The 16,044-nt window shown below is 34.4% G+C and overlaps 1 long non-coding RNA gene across 1 annotated transcript in view; it reads right to left on the reverse strand.

Moving 5' to 3' along the window:
• The window catches only part of LOC110598690 (uncharacterized), a 317,709-nt gene that overhangs the window by 139,404 nt on the left and 162,261 nt on the right, over positions 1–16,044 (reverse strand). The gene's annotated exons all lie outside the window — the stretch shown is intronic.

A 16,044-nucleotide genomic window follows, 5' to 3' on the forward strand; every position in this document is an offset into this window, starting at 1 on the left:
CAGAGAAGAAATATTCCATTTCTCACCCTAATATTTATTTATTCAGCTAAAAAGATCATATGCATTTATTAGTACATACCTGGTTGCAGTTGCATTGTGTAAAAACCAGGAAGCAAACTTCACCACTATTTTTTTGGCAGATCAATAACAAGGTAAATAATCTCTCTTAAACCTTTGTATTCCATGTAATAAGTGTTGTGGAAAGATCCCCCTTCACACCCAAGCAGGACATACAGACTGTTCCTCTGCTTTTCCACTCACAAATAGTAGACTTGTTCTTCTAGCTTCTTTAGCTTCTGCTGTGATTTAAAAGGACCCTTCCTACTCTCTACAAACTCTGAATAGTGCTGATACTTTAAATCTCACTTAATTGAAGTGGAGGAGTGAAAGAGTCGCACTATAAAATTCAAACCTAATGATGCATTGGCTGAGAAATCTGGACATGAATTGTGAGAGCAAACAAACCACAGCTGGTTTTGCAGGTGCTGTACAGGTGGGTCCTGGCCGATGATTTTGAACAGTATGAGTAGTGGCTCTTTTTATCTGGGCTGCAGCTGATTTTGTACGTTCGGCTAAAGTAGTAAATTATCAGGAGGCATCATTAAGTTCCAATTAAGATTCACTTCAAACAGGTAGCTGTTCAATCTAAAGATTATGTATTTTTTAAATGCAGCCCATGTCCACATACTTCAAAGAATGCACTAACAAATTTTTTGTGATTTTTGAAGTCACTGATAATCAGATTTATTGGAATTCCTAGGAAGAAATAAAATCGTCCCTCTACTTTTTCTCTAGAATTGGAAATAAATATTATAATTATAGTCTCTGAAAACAAAAGAATTGCAAATAAATTATGGGCATACTATGTCACCATGCTAATTTCTGAGTTCTTAAATGACAACTGCACAATGACTTCATTCCAAAAAGAACATTATGCTCTAAACTAGCTCAGCAAGATGATCAAGGCTGACATTAGCAGTGGTAACTTGTGTTGATAATACATTTGGTCTTGATATGAGGTGAAGAGCCTGTCCCTTCATCTCTGTGTTCTTCCTGCCCCAAATGCATCTCCTGGTTTACTCATGAGATAAACACCAAGTTAATTCAAGTCTAAGACATACTACAAAACATCGTACCCGTGCTCTTAAAACTATGAGGCCATCAAAAACAAGGAAATCAGAATAACGAATGAAACCAAGAAAAGCCTATGGGGACATAATGACCATTCAGTGTAATGTGATACCCTACAGGAAGATTATCAGATACAATCTAAGGAAATATGTATAAGGTATAGACTTCCACTGATTACAGAGAAACTGTGGATATATTACTGTGACAGGTGTATCATCTCCAAAATATAGGAAACAGGGTATGAGATATACGGAAACTAATATTTTTACAATATGTCTGTAAGTCTAAAACTATTCTAAAATCAAGTGACATTTTAAAAATGCATGTGTATAATTATAAATAATATAAAAATGTCAATTCTGTGTCAGCAGATGGGGATTGCAGCCTGAGATTTTGCATTTATAAAAACTCCAGGTACAGTTCTTGCCCTTGGTACCACTCATCCTTGTCACATGCAGTTATTCTCAAAGGGTGATCCCAGGTCTTCAGGATCAACATCACTGGGAACTTACTAGAAACACAAGTTCTTCTACCTTAGACCTAATGGATCAGAAAGGTGAAGGATAGGCCCAGCCACATGTGTTACAGATTCCGCTGCAGGAATGCAGGTACTTGTCAATATAGGAGAAATGTGGATCTGAAGCCTGAAGCAATAAAGCTACTAATGGATTCTGTCTCTGCTTTGTCTTTGTTTTTCTGAGAAAGAATGAGAGATAAATTGGAGTTAAAGGTTTATTTTTGAATGACTGATGTACTGAATATGTTTTCACAAATTATTTACCTCTTTATATTGTTTGGAATTGAAATCAAGGCCAAAGAAATGGATGTGTGTGTTCTTTCCACTGATTCAGTCATCCCTTGATGTGAGTTTCCCATGGCTGTTTAATTACAAAACGATGAAGGATATGTCCAAGATGTAAAAGAGCATAAATAGTATTATAATTAGCAATTGTATAGCCAAAATAGAATTAGAAATACATTGTTAAAAATAAATTCCTATTAAATGCCTATCTGTCCCTCCTGTCATATCTAGACCAATAGTATCATTTTATCCTTTATTTATTTTTTTTTGGTACTTGAGGGTACCAGGAGTACTTAACCACTAATTCACATGCGAGTACTTTTTAATATTTTATTTAGAGATGGGGTTTTGGACCTCACTAAATTGCATAGGCTGCTTTGAACTTGAGATCCTCCTACCTTAGCCTCTACAGCTGCTGGGATTACAGGCGTGTGCCACCACGCACAGCTCATCATTTAATCCTTTTTTGGTTGACTTTAATTATTAGAACGTGTGTGAAGGATATAATTTTCATACATATATGGGTCAGTAGCTTTTTATTTCACATATGTTTACTTATATGGATGACTAAGTTTCTGTATACTTATACATTCTTTATATTTAGTAATTTGTAAACATATTTGTAAAATCCTGAGATTTTTATAAAAATATAGTGCATAAATGGGATATACTTTTCCTATTCACTAGATAATTGCTGTTTCCTGATGTTTATACTTACAAACGACATAAATCAAATACATTGCACAAGTCTTCACTTGTACAAATGGGATGATTTCTCTAGAGCATATGCCTAGTAGTAGAAGTACTGGACCTAAATTCATGGCAATATCTTGCTTTCCTACATATTGTCCACATTTTCCCTTAGCTTATTTTAGTTTGATTTTCTACTTAGTTTTTCAAGAATCCTATCATTCCATATATATTTGATTTTTTCAAACTATTAATTTCAGCCAATCATAGAGGAGTGAGTTCACCATAGAGTTCCAAATGTAATTAAGTTTATATTTGAGGTTGACTATATTTTCAAATACTCAGTGAATTCTGTATTTTCTTTTCTACTAATTATTTCATCACATCTATTGCTATTCATAGTGAAGGCTGTACAGTATGTTAATGTGTGTGCTGCAAATATTTTGTGAAGGCTGTGATATGAATTTTCAATTTTTGTGCTATCTTTTGAGAGAGAAGATTTTAATGTTGTGCAGTTAAGTTCACTATGTTTTACTTTATAGTCTTGGGCCTTTTTTTATTTCCTCTAGTAACCCTTTCCGTTCTTCCTTTGTGGAGCTAGCAATAGGAGTGAAGCCAGAGCCACTGTGCTGAGTATTAGTGCAGGTCTGCAGACACATGCTCGCAATGTGGTTCACCTGCAGCTTCACCTGAATAACCTGAGACATCAGCCAAGGGATTTGCTTCACTCCTGTATTGCCCACCACATCTCCTACTTCAGCTTCCTGGGCAACGTGCATGCATAGATCCAAGTCAATGGGAACCAACTTCCCCTGGCCATTAGCCACCTTGCCAAGGTCAGAAGCAGTAAGAAACAAAAGCTGGGTCTTCTACATGGGTTCCAAACTTAATCTGTTCTCCCCAATCACACACACTGCCATTCATGAAGAAAACAGCATCCCATAGACTTCTATACCATCACCACTGGAGGGCCCCTGGTTAACAGTATTTCTCTTACAATCTAATGCCTTCTTTTTAGACCTTTGCCCCGTTAACTTTTCACAGAATGGGTAAGCTCTAACTTCTAAGATGAACTCATTATTCCATATCATCCGCACTGAGGCTTTCCCTAATTAGATCTAAATAATACACAAAACTTCTCCCTCAAAAAAAAAAATGTCTTTCTGCTCTTAAAATTTTTAACCCTAGATTATTAACCAATGCAGAACTGATATCTTTGAATGAGATGAATACCTGTTTTTTTGAAAATTTTCCATAAGAAGAAAACAACTGATCCAGCCTTAACTAGCTTGTTTAAATATAAATATGCACCTGTCTGACTCTATTTTTTTCATTGTTAATTTGTATCCCTAGAATGATTTAACACTGTCTTGATATATTTTGTTACTTGTAATTGTGTATACCAGCATCCCCACAAGCAAGGGATGTGTTATACTACGACCTTATGATAGCTGTGACATAACTACTCCAAAGCAGTTTTTCAGCCCCACTATAATCTTAAGGAATCACTCTCTAGACTTTATTAGGAGACAATAACATAATCTGAAATGATGAGAGTTTATATGTCTTTCTTTCTGACCTCCATATATTTTTCTTGTTCTTATTTTTCAGCTTAGCGCCTTCACTGAGGATTGAATCAATTTTAGTAGGCTTTTTTAAATTATTCTTATTTTTGGAGGAAATACTTTCACTGCAGAGTTAATATAAACATTGGCCATTATTTTAACTTTCTTCCCATTACTATTAAAATTTTTGAAATATAGAATTAGTGTTGATTAAACGTGCATTCAACATCTTAGTTTTGTCAGCATTCTTAAATAAAGAACCGAGAGAAAGATGAAATGTGCAAAGATAAAATGACCATATAAATACTGAATAAAAAACTCTACTACTAATAGGATAGAATCACTGTAGATTGATTAGATTATATGCACATCTTTCCACTCTCCGTTTTATTGTCTCGTAAATTCTTTAGCACTCGATCATATCTTCTCTCTCTTACATTCCAGAATGGTGAGATCTATATCAAATATATATTCTACTTCAATAGTTTCCAAATTTAATTAATCTGCTTTTCATTTTATTCCTTCAATTTTATGTTCAATGCTTTCTCCTTATTTATGGGAGACCAATGGTTTCTTTCTCAGATTTTCCTAACTATTTTATTGTTATCATTGATTTATGAGATTTTTCCCTATATGTATTTTTTCAAATACATGGTTTTTTAAAAAAAATTTCACTTACATGAAAATTCTAATATCTGATGCCCTTGTCACTTAATTCTGCTGTTTTTACCCCTAATTTTATTCTGGGAGAGTTTTGAGAGGCCTGGGCCAGGACCATATTCATACTGGGTGTTTACTTTTGTTATTTCTAGGCATTGGAAAGCAATAGCCATCTGTAATCTTTTAAAATTATCTTACTTGATTGAGGCATAACTGAATGTATAAATTGTTCTGCTAGCAGGTGAGAATACAGAACACATTTTTCTGAGTTGAGCTAATCCTAAAGCTTTATGAGCTAGAGATTTAGTTTTTTTCCCCTTCCATCCTTAGAAAATAATAAATGGAAGGTCTATCTGTTATTCAACTCAAGTTTTCCTTAAGTTTTTTTGCTCAAGGTTCCAAACTGGGTGACTAAAGAAGATAGCAATCCTAATTTAGTTATTACACTTTGTTGCTTTTAGTATATATCTAGCTAAAGAGCATATGCATTTGTACTCCATCAGCTCATTTGGTACAGAATTCAACTAGGCCTAGGAATAGCAACTATTTGGTTCCTTAACACCTCAATAATAATAGTGATTTATAATCATCAAGATTGTTCTTTAGAGATAGAAGTGGACAATCTAATCGCTTTTGACTATGACTATAAGAAGGGATTCTGACAAAAAAAGACAAAAATATGATCATTATATAATAATTACAAAAATCCTTTATCAGAAAGTGGAGGATATGAAGTTGTGGAAATCATTGTCCAAGGATACAGAATTTCAGTTAAGCAAGAAAATATATGTTGCTTTCCCAGATAAACCTCTTGTCTTAAAAATAAGACTGATGCAGGAAAGTCCAAAATAAATTTTAACAAACTAGAAGCGTGGCTGTCATTCATGTAAATGAAGAATGAGAAAAGTTGGCAGGGTCAGAGCTCCCTGACACAGGGATCTAATTTCTTTCCAGTTCAACATTCTGGCATTCCTTAGTATGGACTGCACTATATGATTGAAGAGAACTGTTGGTAATATTGATATTTTCTACATTTATAGAATGTAGGAAAAATGTAAAAAAAAATGAAAAGAATCACTGGGCCATTTGTGATGATTTAATATTCCTTTGACTAAAGCATATACACATGGTCACATCTCCAACAGAAAGGGCATCTGAGAAATTTTGTCTTCATAACATAATTATCTGTAGTCTCTGCCTCAGTTTATCAACCAGACAAAGTTGCATATTTTATGTGACGATAGATTGAGGGAGATTGGAAGGCACTCCTTTTGGCCAAATGAACCTTTCCTTGAGCTGTGAAGGATTTCCTCCTTGAGAGATTTCTGTGGTAAATGTCTGCTGGTTCTTAATTTCTTTTTAGCTTCTATTCACTCCTTTTTATGAAACAGCTAATCCAATTGACAAATGTGATGTTCTTTGGATCATGTTGTTTTATTTGTATATACACTCTATTGATGTTAAAATAGGAAATAGACTCAGCTCAGTTTTCTTCATGAAGTAGTAAGAGAAAATGTCATTTTCTTTACTTTTTCTGTCCAAAGAAGTATAGTAGGTTAGGGTCTCCTACACATTAAAGTGTAAAACTCAGATTTACACTGTAAGTGATTTCTTGGTTTAATTTAAACAAAATTCATATACTATTTAATTTCAAAATGCATATGTGGAATATATTTTAGAAAGAAGCATGCACAATTAAGAAAATAAAATCTGAAAGCTATTAGAAAAGCATATTTATGCTAATTTGATGCTGTTAGTTGAATTCTATGATAGTCATAATATAACTGCTAAAATTTTTATGACCAGATTCTGAACTAAATATTGTACTTTAAAAAGGATGTTTCATTAAAAGAAATTATTTTTTATGCATAAGTCCAAGCTCATATTTACAAATGAGAGCCTAATTTGGGGATATCAGTGATGTTGTGCAGCTTCTTGCTGACTGTCCCTGCAGTAATTCACACCATTCAGCTTCTCTAGTACAGCTGTGCAGTCAGTGGGGAGCCATTCAATTATTTGTGGTTTTACACATCTGTCAGTTAAATCCAAGCATCAAATGCAAAATTGTACACATGGGGTCATTGTAGGGATTTGTGTTTCTCCCTAGAGGGTGTTGGATCTGTACTCCAACACAAGATCCATAAATGAGTCTTTCCAACCATAAGTGATGTATATTTCCTTTCCACTGATGCTTATACTACACCAGCTCTGAGAACTTTCAAAACAGAAGGAGGTCCCATAGTCATGAATAAACTGAAAATGCATCCTGCAGATTAATTTGGCATCTTCTTTAGAAAATGTAAGATTTCTGAGCATACTACAGCATCATAATGGTGCTCCTTAGTTTTAAATGTTTTACAGTGCTGGAGGATATAAAATTAGATAAAAAAAAAAAACTCCAGATCTGAATGAGTTTGGGTGGAAGATTTCAAAATGAACTCAACATGTTAGAAATTTTCAGCCATGTAAAACACAAAAATATACCCCACTGATTATACAAAACTACTTGTTAATATGATTCTTGGCAGTGCACCAATTTCAGAGAGAATGGTTGTGCTAATTGCTATGCTTATCACTTAAAAGCTTTAAGACATCATATACCATGAATTTTTGTTATAATTATGAAGAAAATTAAGGATTATTTACTTGTGCATATGATAACATTTCAACATTTTCAGATTTCAATTCACTTGAATTTTGAAGACTGCTTAGCTTCCAATACTAACATTTAAGCTTTGAAATAATTTTGAGACGTTTGTTCTTTTTACCAAATTGGTTATTTCTTATTTTTAATTTTCTCACTTCATATAGCAAAAATATCATGGATCAGGAACACTGAGTTAACATTATAACCATCCACATAGAAAATGTATATTTACATTAGTGGTTTACCTGCAAGAATCAAATTTATTCCACTTGAATTTCTATAGCAATGACAAGAGCTCTTAGGATTCTTGTAAATGGTAAATGAGAAAATATACATATACAGTTTACCCTATTAATAATAAACTGCTAATAACGATAGTTTCCTATGAATCTCTAGTTAAAATTATCACAAGTTTTAATTTATTAGGATCCTTCCTTCATAATCATGCCATATTTTATATCTTAATATAATATGATCTAACCTCTACTCCAAGATAAAACAATTATCTATAGACTAAAGGTTTGTTTCCTTTCAAAATTCATAGGTTAAAACTTAATCTCCAAAGTGATGGTATATGCCAGTAGGGATTTGGGGAAGTGATTAGGTCATGAGAGTAGAACATTCATAAATGGAATCTGTGAACTTATAAAAGAGAGCTCTCTTATCCCTTCTACCATGTGAGGATACATGGAGAAGAGATTCATCTATGAAACAGTAAGCAGACCCTCACCGGACACAGAATATGCCAGTGCCTTGATCATGAACTTTCTAGTCTCCAGAATTGTGAGCAATAACTTTTTATTGTAAGTGAATCAGTCAACGGCATTCTCTTATAATATCATAACAGAAAAACATACCATCTGTAAGGATACATGAATTTTATTTTTTATTTTTTTCTCTGAAACCATATATGATGCTAGGATCATAACTCTCTGTGTAAGCCAGGCACTGACTTCCCTCCTTCCCTAAAACGTGCTGATTTATACCTCAGGTATGATCACAAGAGAATTTCAATCATTTCAAGGAACACCAACAATAGATCACAGACCTCAGATGATTGCAAAAACATCTCTAAGGGGAACTCTTCATTAATAGGTGTAGTTTTTATAGGGATTACTGATTTAATACTGTGCATTTTGTGGGAAGTAATCACTATAATAAAAGTTCTGCAATTAGACATTAAATGTTGAATTAGGCAAACATAATGGATTCAGTTCCATCTCTGTCACAAAAATTAGAGTGGCCAACAATGTAGCATATTCTCAGAAAATTCTCCAAGATTCTTCACAGCCTCTCAGACATCCCTATGGTTTGCAAGGAAGGCATCAGCTACCTTCTTTCCTGGGAAATATTTTCAAGAATGTTTACGGGAAGAACTGATTTGGAGGATTTGTCTCCTTGAGGAACAAAAGACAAATTTTCTTTCAATTTGGAGGATGGAAATCATTACCTCATTGGAAAAGAAAAACAACAAACAAAAAAAACAGGGATGTTTACCTGCAAAATACAATATTCAAATTCCCTAAGATCAGAATATCTGTCTTACAGAACAAATCTCTGCATGGGCACAAGTCATCTAGCTCTCTTTCCATCACCCTATAGAAATCAGTCTTAGGGGAAAAGTACATAACTCCTGATCCTCGGGCTGTTACTCTCATTGTGAGTAATAGCTTTTCCTTTGTTTCTGACCAAGGAAACTCATATATCCTACCAGTATCCATGAATTCAAGGCTAGAAGGCTTTTTGCAATTAGCATGAAATCTCAGACTCTTTGTAGAGCTGTTTAACAAAACCTTCTACCTGGATAATTCAGAGTAAAGAAATTGCACCATGTTTCATTTTCCCAAGTTACCAATATGTGACTACAGCTACCGTTAAAGTCATACATTTTAGGATATGATTGAATAGATTAATTGGATCCCACAATATGTAGATCGGAGCCAATTTTTTCTTCTATCAGACGCAGGACACCCATAGCACAAGAGTTAATAACAAGAATCAACAAATGGGACTTACTTAAACTAAAAAGTTTTTTCTCAGCAAGAGAAACAATAAGAGAGGTAAATAGGGAGCCTACATCATGGGAACAAATCTTTACTCCTCACACTTCAGATAGAGCCCTAATATCCAGAGTATACAAAGAACTCAAAAAATTAGACAATAAGATAACAAATAACCCAATCAACAAATGGGCCAAGGACCTGAACAGACACTTCTCAGAGGAGGATATACAATCAATCAACAAGTACATGAAAAAATGCTCACCATCTCTAGCAGTCAGAGAAATGCAAATCAAAACCACCCTAAGATACCATCTCATTCCAGTAAGATTGGCAGCCATTACGAAGTCCAACAACAACAAGTGCTGGCAAGGATGTGGAGAAACGGGTACACTTGTACATTGCTGGTGGGACTGCAAATTGGTTCGGCCAATTTGGAAAGCAGTATGGAGATTCCTGGGAAAGCTGGGAATGGAACCACCATTTGACCCAGCTATTGCCCTTCTCGGACTATTCCCTGAAGACCTTAAAAGAGCGTACTATAGGGATACTGCCACATCAATGTTCATAGCAGCACAATTCACAATAGCTAGACTGTGGAACCAACCCAGATGCCCTTCAATAGATGAATGGATAAAAAAAAAATGTGGCATTTATACACCATGGAGTATTACGTAGCACTAAAAATGACAAAATCATGGAATTTGCAGGGAAATGGATGACACTAGAGCAGATTATGCTTAGTGAAGCTAGCCAATCCCTAAAAAACAAATACCAAATGTCTTCTTTGATATAATGAGAGCAACTAAGAACAGAGCAGGGAGGAAGAGCAGGAAGAACAGATTAACATTAAACAGAGACATGAGGTGGGAGGGAAAGGGAGAAAAAAAGGGAAATTGCATGGAAATGGAGGGAGACCCTCATTGTTATACAAAATTGCATATAAGAGGTTGTGAGGGGAATGGGATAACAAACATGGAGGGAAATGAATTACAGTAGATGGGGTAGAGAGAGAAGATGGGAGGGGAGGGGAGGGGGGATAGTAGAGGATAGGAAAGGTAGCAGAATACAACAGTCACTAATATGGCAGTATGTAAAAATGTGGATGTGTAACTGATGTGATTCTGCAATCTGTATTTGGGGTAAAAATGGGAGTTCATAACCCACTTGATTCTAATGTATGAAATATGATATGTCAAGAGCTTTGTAATGTTGTGAACAACCAATAAAAATAAATAAATAAATAAAATAAAAACTTCTATAATTTACTTAGTTGTTTGCTTTTCTGCCTTTTGATTATATGATGGTAGGGTAGTACATTTTCCCCAAAATTAAGAAAAATATAATAAAATACCTTTATAAAAAGCAAAACCTTTATAAACTAAAAGAAAGCAAAAGGATTATTTGACCTCTAAATGCTATCATATACCAAACCCCAACATATAAATTATCCAAATTCTGGTGCCTAAATTAGTTTGGCTTATGAACTAAATTATTATTTATTTTTTACCTCTCTTCAGTCCCCAATTTCTTGGTCATGTGTTTTTATTGTTGTTGTTGTTGCTTTTGTTTTTGATACCAGGGATTGAAATCAGGGGCACTCAACCACTGAGCCACATCCTCAGCCCTATTTTGTATTTTATTTAGAGACAGGGTCTCACTGAGTTGCTTAGTGCCTCTCTTTTGCTGAGGCTGGCTTTGAACTCATGATCCTCCTACCTCAGCCTCCAGAGCCTCTGGGATACACGCATGTCACTGTGCCCAGCCATGGTCATGTTTTTTTAAACGTGATCATGATAGCACTATATCTGAAATATCCAGTTCAAGTATTCCATGATTTGAAAACCTCTCCCACATTTCTTGCTCATTTAATACAATGCATTTTCCAAAAAGTTTTAGAAGAAAAAGGCATTTTTATAAGCTTGGTGCTAAAACTCACTTTGTGGTAAAATCTCACTTTATAGTCAGTACTTCTCCTATTTGATGTGACTGCATAGCTGCATAGGTTTAAATGCAGAGATATAATTCTCTTTAATTATCAGGTCCTTCTCCAATTCTGATGGAGATGTTAAATAAAAAGCACTCTGTTAATGTCTCTGATATGTTAAATAGTGAAATATAAGTAGTCCTGAGGATTTCAAGTAGGAGACTATATTCCAGGAATCCTATATTTATTTTAATTCAACAAAACTTGAGTTTTGTTGAGTTCAGTTACCTCTTGTTTTACTATCAACATTCACTATTTACCTTCTATTCCTGCTATTTATGAGTTCATCATTATAATGAAAAAGTTGCAAGGATAAACAAATTTTTCTTCTCTTATTAACAAAACACACAATTGTTCTTTTCCTGCTTGCATCTCAGCAGGTGCGAAACTTGACTAGTTTGTTTCAAATTCATCATGAAAAGGAAACCAAATCATTACTCAACAAAATACTCCAAATAGGAAATTCCCTAAGCTAAGTATTTCCTAATTGTTTTATTTTCCTTTAAATTCACATGTACTCTGCAGTTAAGCTTTATTGACAACCAGAAGATCATACCTCCATCCACAATCACACAAGTTGGAAATCCCATAGTTTTATCCTATAAGCCTATAAGGTATCTTCAATTTCTCCACCTCATTCCATTTTAATTTCCTCATATTGCATGTTAACCTGAAATTTCTTATTCACATATTCTTGCTCAATTTTTATTTATCTTCCTTCTAGCTGGATTGGAAGTTACAATAAAATAAAGAACGGTTTCTGTCTTACCCCCTCTGGAATTCCTAGGTTGACAATAGTGTATTTACATAAGTGCTTCCTTTAGTAACTTAACTTTTAAAATCTATTCTACTATAATCTACATAAAAAAAAACAAACAAACACACTTCTACTTGTAGGCGAATGAGTCAAACAAAATAAAGAGAAAGACTTTTTTCTGGAACAATTTTGAAACAAAAATTGAAAAGTGTATCTTCAGTTTTGCTTCTCATGAAACTTACAAACAAACAGGGCACTTGATAAAAGAAGTGACATGTACTTTTCTTGGAAACATTTCCAATTGAATGATATTGAGTTACCTGAAGTGCCACAGCATTTTTAAGATAAAGAAATTTTGAACAGCTAGATGCATTTCTTATGTCAGGTGAAAATTTTCCTCTTTACATCTTTAACAGTGTATGGGCCTGCCAGCGATGGGATGTGGTTCTGTTTCTATCAGATTTGGTTGTTAATTACTGTTTATCTGAGAAAGTTGATTAACCTCATTTTTTTATGCTTAGAAATCATTTGTTTTAGATGAGATACTTCAAGTGCAGAAATGAAATCACTAAGTACTTTAAGCACAAAATGCTTTGCACAGGGTGTTTTCCAGATGCCTAATTGTGTGATTATATTCACTAAAAGACAAGAGAAGGTAACGGAGGAGGAGGAAGCTAAGGAGATGAGAATTGGAAAGAGAAGGGGAACAGAGGAAGCAGGACCCAGGAGAAAAGACACCATTCACCAGTTTTTCTCTTGCTGTAAACTAGAATCATGAAGTTTTATCTCTCAGACTCTCTTGCTCTGTGCTATTCCTGGAATATATAAGACTTCAAGCACATTTTAGAAGGTTTTGCTATCTCTCCCTAGACACTGAATTACAGGCCAGCACAGTTTCACATTGCATAAAACTGCCACCCAGGGTTCCGGGTTTTTCTTCAAGTGTCCTTCTTCCCAATCAGCAACCCACACTGCTTGCTCATTCCCTCTCTCCAGATACCCTGACTGTCCTTATCATTGATTCACATTTCAGATTCAAAGTAGATTTTCCTCCATTCTCTAACAAAAAAAAAAATGTGCCTTTTTCAATAAGTTCAAGCTTTATACTGAAATGAAGCCTTAGAGTAAAATTGTTCTAAGTTCTTCCTTCAAGCCAAGGGAAATGGAACAACAACAAAAACAACAACAAAAAAGATTCAAAAGTCTCTCTCTATACACATGTATCCAGTTTCATGATAAAAGAATAGCCAGGTTGGGAATTTATATTGTTATATAAGATGGCATCACATCATCGGGGATCATGTAGAAAATACCCTGTTGCAATAGAGAATCTGTTTTCCATTTCTTGAGACAAGTAAGCAACAGAGGATGCTACACAACAGAGCAGCAGACTCTCCCTTACCAATTTCTTGCTATCAACAAACACAAAAGCAAATGTGACACTAAAAATAATGATTCCCTCCATTTCGCTCTGACAGGGAATCCTTTCCCAGAAGTCCCTACACTTTTCTCAGGCCCAATGGTTGGGCCTGCTTGCTCCTTTAATGTACTTCATCACTTTGGAATAGCACTGCGCTCACCTCTGTCCTTAGTGTGGCATGAGCTTCTTCAGGTCAGTGAGCCTCTACCCCAGAGTGACAGAATTGTAGTTTTACTAAAGAACTGAAATACTTTTGATCTTTTAACAAGTTGTTAATTCTTCTTACCAATAGTATTCCAAACAGTAAACCAACGTTCACAAAATGTCTAATGGGTTGGCTGGATTTCTAAGCACTTAGGATTGCAAGAAAAATAATAACCTGAGAAACTTCAAAATTAGTGAGTACAAAGGAGAAGTACACAAATGTTCCATGTTCAGCTTTTCTGTGCTAATGCCTTTGTGTCAGCTTACTGAAGCTGTTTGACTTCCTGAGGTGAATAAATTGACTCAGTGAGTTAAGGTCAAAATGATGGTTCAAGTCTTCATATTACTTCTTGGTAGACACAAAAGAGGTTGTAAGTAAACTTTCGAGAATCAATTCACTCAAATGAAATTTATGGTGAGCAACTAACATTTCTTTGAAAAAAAACTGATTGTGGTAACTATTGATAGTTCAACATTAATAAAATTATTTATTAAATTATAATGATTTGACTGGCAGAAACACTGAACTATGATTGATATTTAGAGGAACATAAAAATTTAGCTAAAGCCAAAGAACCACCTCATCTACATGCAAGGAAGGAAACATATCACCTCTACTAGAAAATGAAAATTGACCTCTAAATGCTTCAATGAAATAGTTCAGTAATGATGACTGTACCACCCGGAACTTCATAATACCAGGCTCTAATAGAACCTATTTTCATTCCCTTGTACAAATTTTTGAAAAAAAAAAAACAAATTTTTTTCTTGATTTAGTAACTCTTAGAATTCAGTGTTGCTAATCACTCCAAATTTGTAACACGACGATTATTTGCCTAATTTATGAAAAATATTTATTGGTTCTTTTTAGTTAAACATAACATTAGGATTCATTTTGACATAACTACAAAAACATGGAATATAATTTGTTCTGACTCAGTCCCTAGTACTTCTACTTTACCTCCCCTCCTTCTTCCCCCCTGTTCCCTTCCCTCTACTCAACTGATATTTTACTATTTCTTTGAGTGTAGATTGTTTTTAATAATTAGGGTCTTGAAGATATGCATGATGGTGAGATTCTCTGTGTTATATTCAAATATATGTACATAGGAGAGTTAGGGCAGAGTTATTCTGCTGTTTTTCACTTATTCTGTCCCTTTTCTGCCTCCCTCAGTCCCCTTCATCTAGTTCACAAATCTTTCTTCTATGAAATTCCCCCCTTTCCTGTCTCTTTCTTTCTCTCTCCCAACTCCCCCTTATATTGGACTTGCTTCTATAAATCACAGGAAACATTCCACCTTTCATTTTCTAAGTCTGTCTTATTTCACTTAGCATGATGGTCTCCAGATAAATCCATTTATCAGCAAGTGCCATAATTTCATTTTTTTAATTACTGAGGAATACTCCATTGTGTGTGTGTGTAAGTGTGTGTGTATATATGTGATATATATATAGATATATATCTCTATATATCACATTTTCATTACCCATTCATCTGTTGAAGGGCACCCTGGTTGGTTCCATTGTTGGGCTATTGTGAATTATGCTGCTATATGTATTGATGTGGCTACATCAACATAGAATGCTGATTTTAGATTTGGGGGTTATATACTGAGGAGTGTGATAGGTGAATCACACAGTTTTTTTGAGAAATCTCAATTCTACTTTCCAGAGTAGTTGTACTAATTTGCAGTCCTAAAACAATGTATGAGTACATCTTTTCCTCCACATCCTTGCCAATGCTTATTTATTTGTATTCTTGATAACTGCAATTCTAACTGGGGTGAGATCTAACTTCTGAAACTTAAACTCAGAGAAATGTCAGAATCTCAAGTAGCACATTGAAAAATTGAAAATGAAATAAATAATTATATTTGAAAGAAAGATTTGTTTAAATTTTAGAAGAATAGTAAGGCATATTATCTTCATGCTTTAGAGGTTATGAAAAAAAATTATTAAATATGACCTAAAAACCAAGGATAACAAGCAATGATTGATTTAGTAGAGTAAAGGGAGGAGGAGAAGGCATGGGGAAATATTTGAATATTGTTCTATTGTTGTTTTTGTTGTATGAATGTACTACAATGAATTATATATATATATATATATCACAAATAATAATAATAATAGAAGGGAAATCAGTATAGTAGAGCAAGTAGATGAGTGGGAGGGCAGGAAAGA

Source organism: Ictidomys tridecemlineatus, chromosome 6, assembly GCF_052094955.1.
Source record: "Ictidomys tridecemlineatus isolate mIctTri1 chromosome 6, mIctTri1.hap1, whole genome shotgun sequence".
Lineage (NCBI taxonomy): Eukaryota > Metazoa > Chordata > Mammalia > Rodentia > Sciuridae > Ictidomys > Ictidomys tridecemlineatus.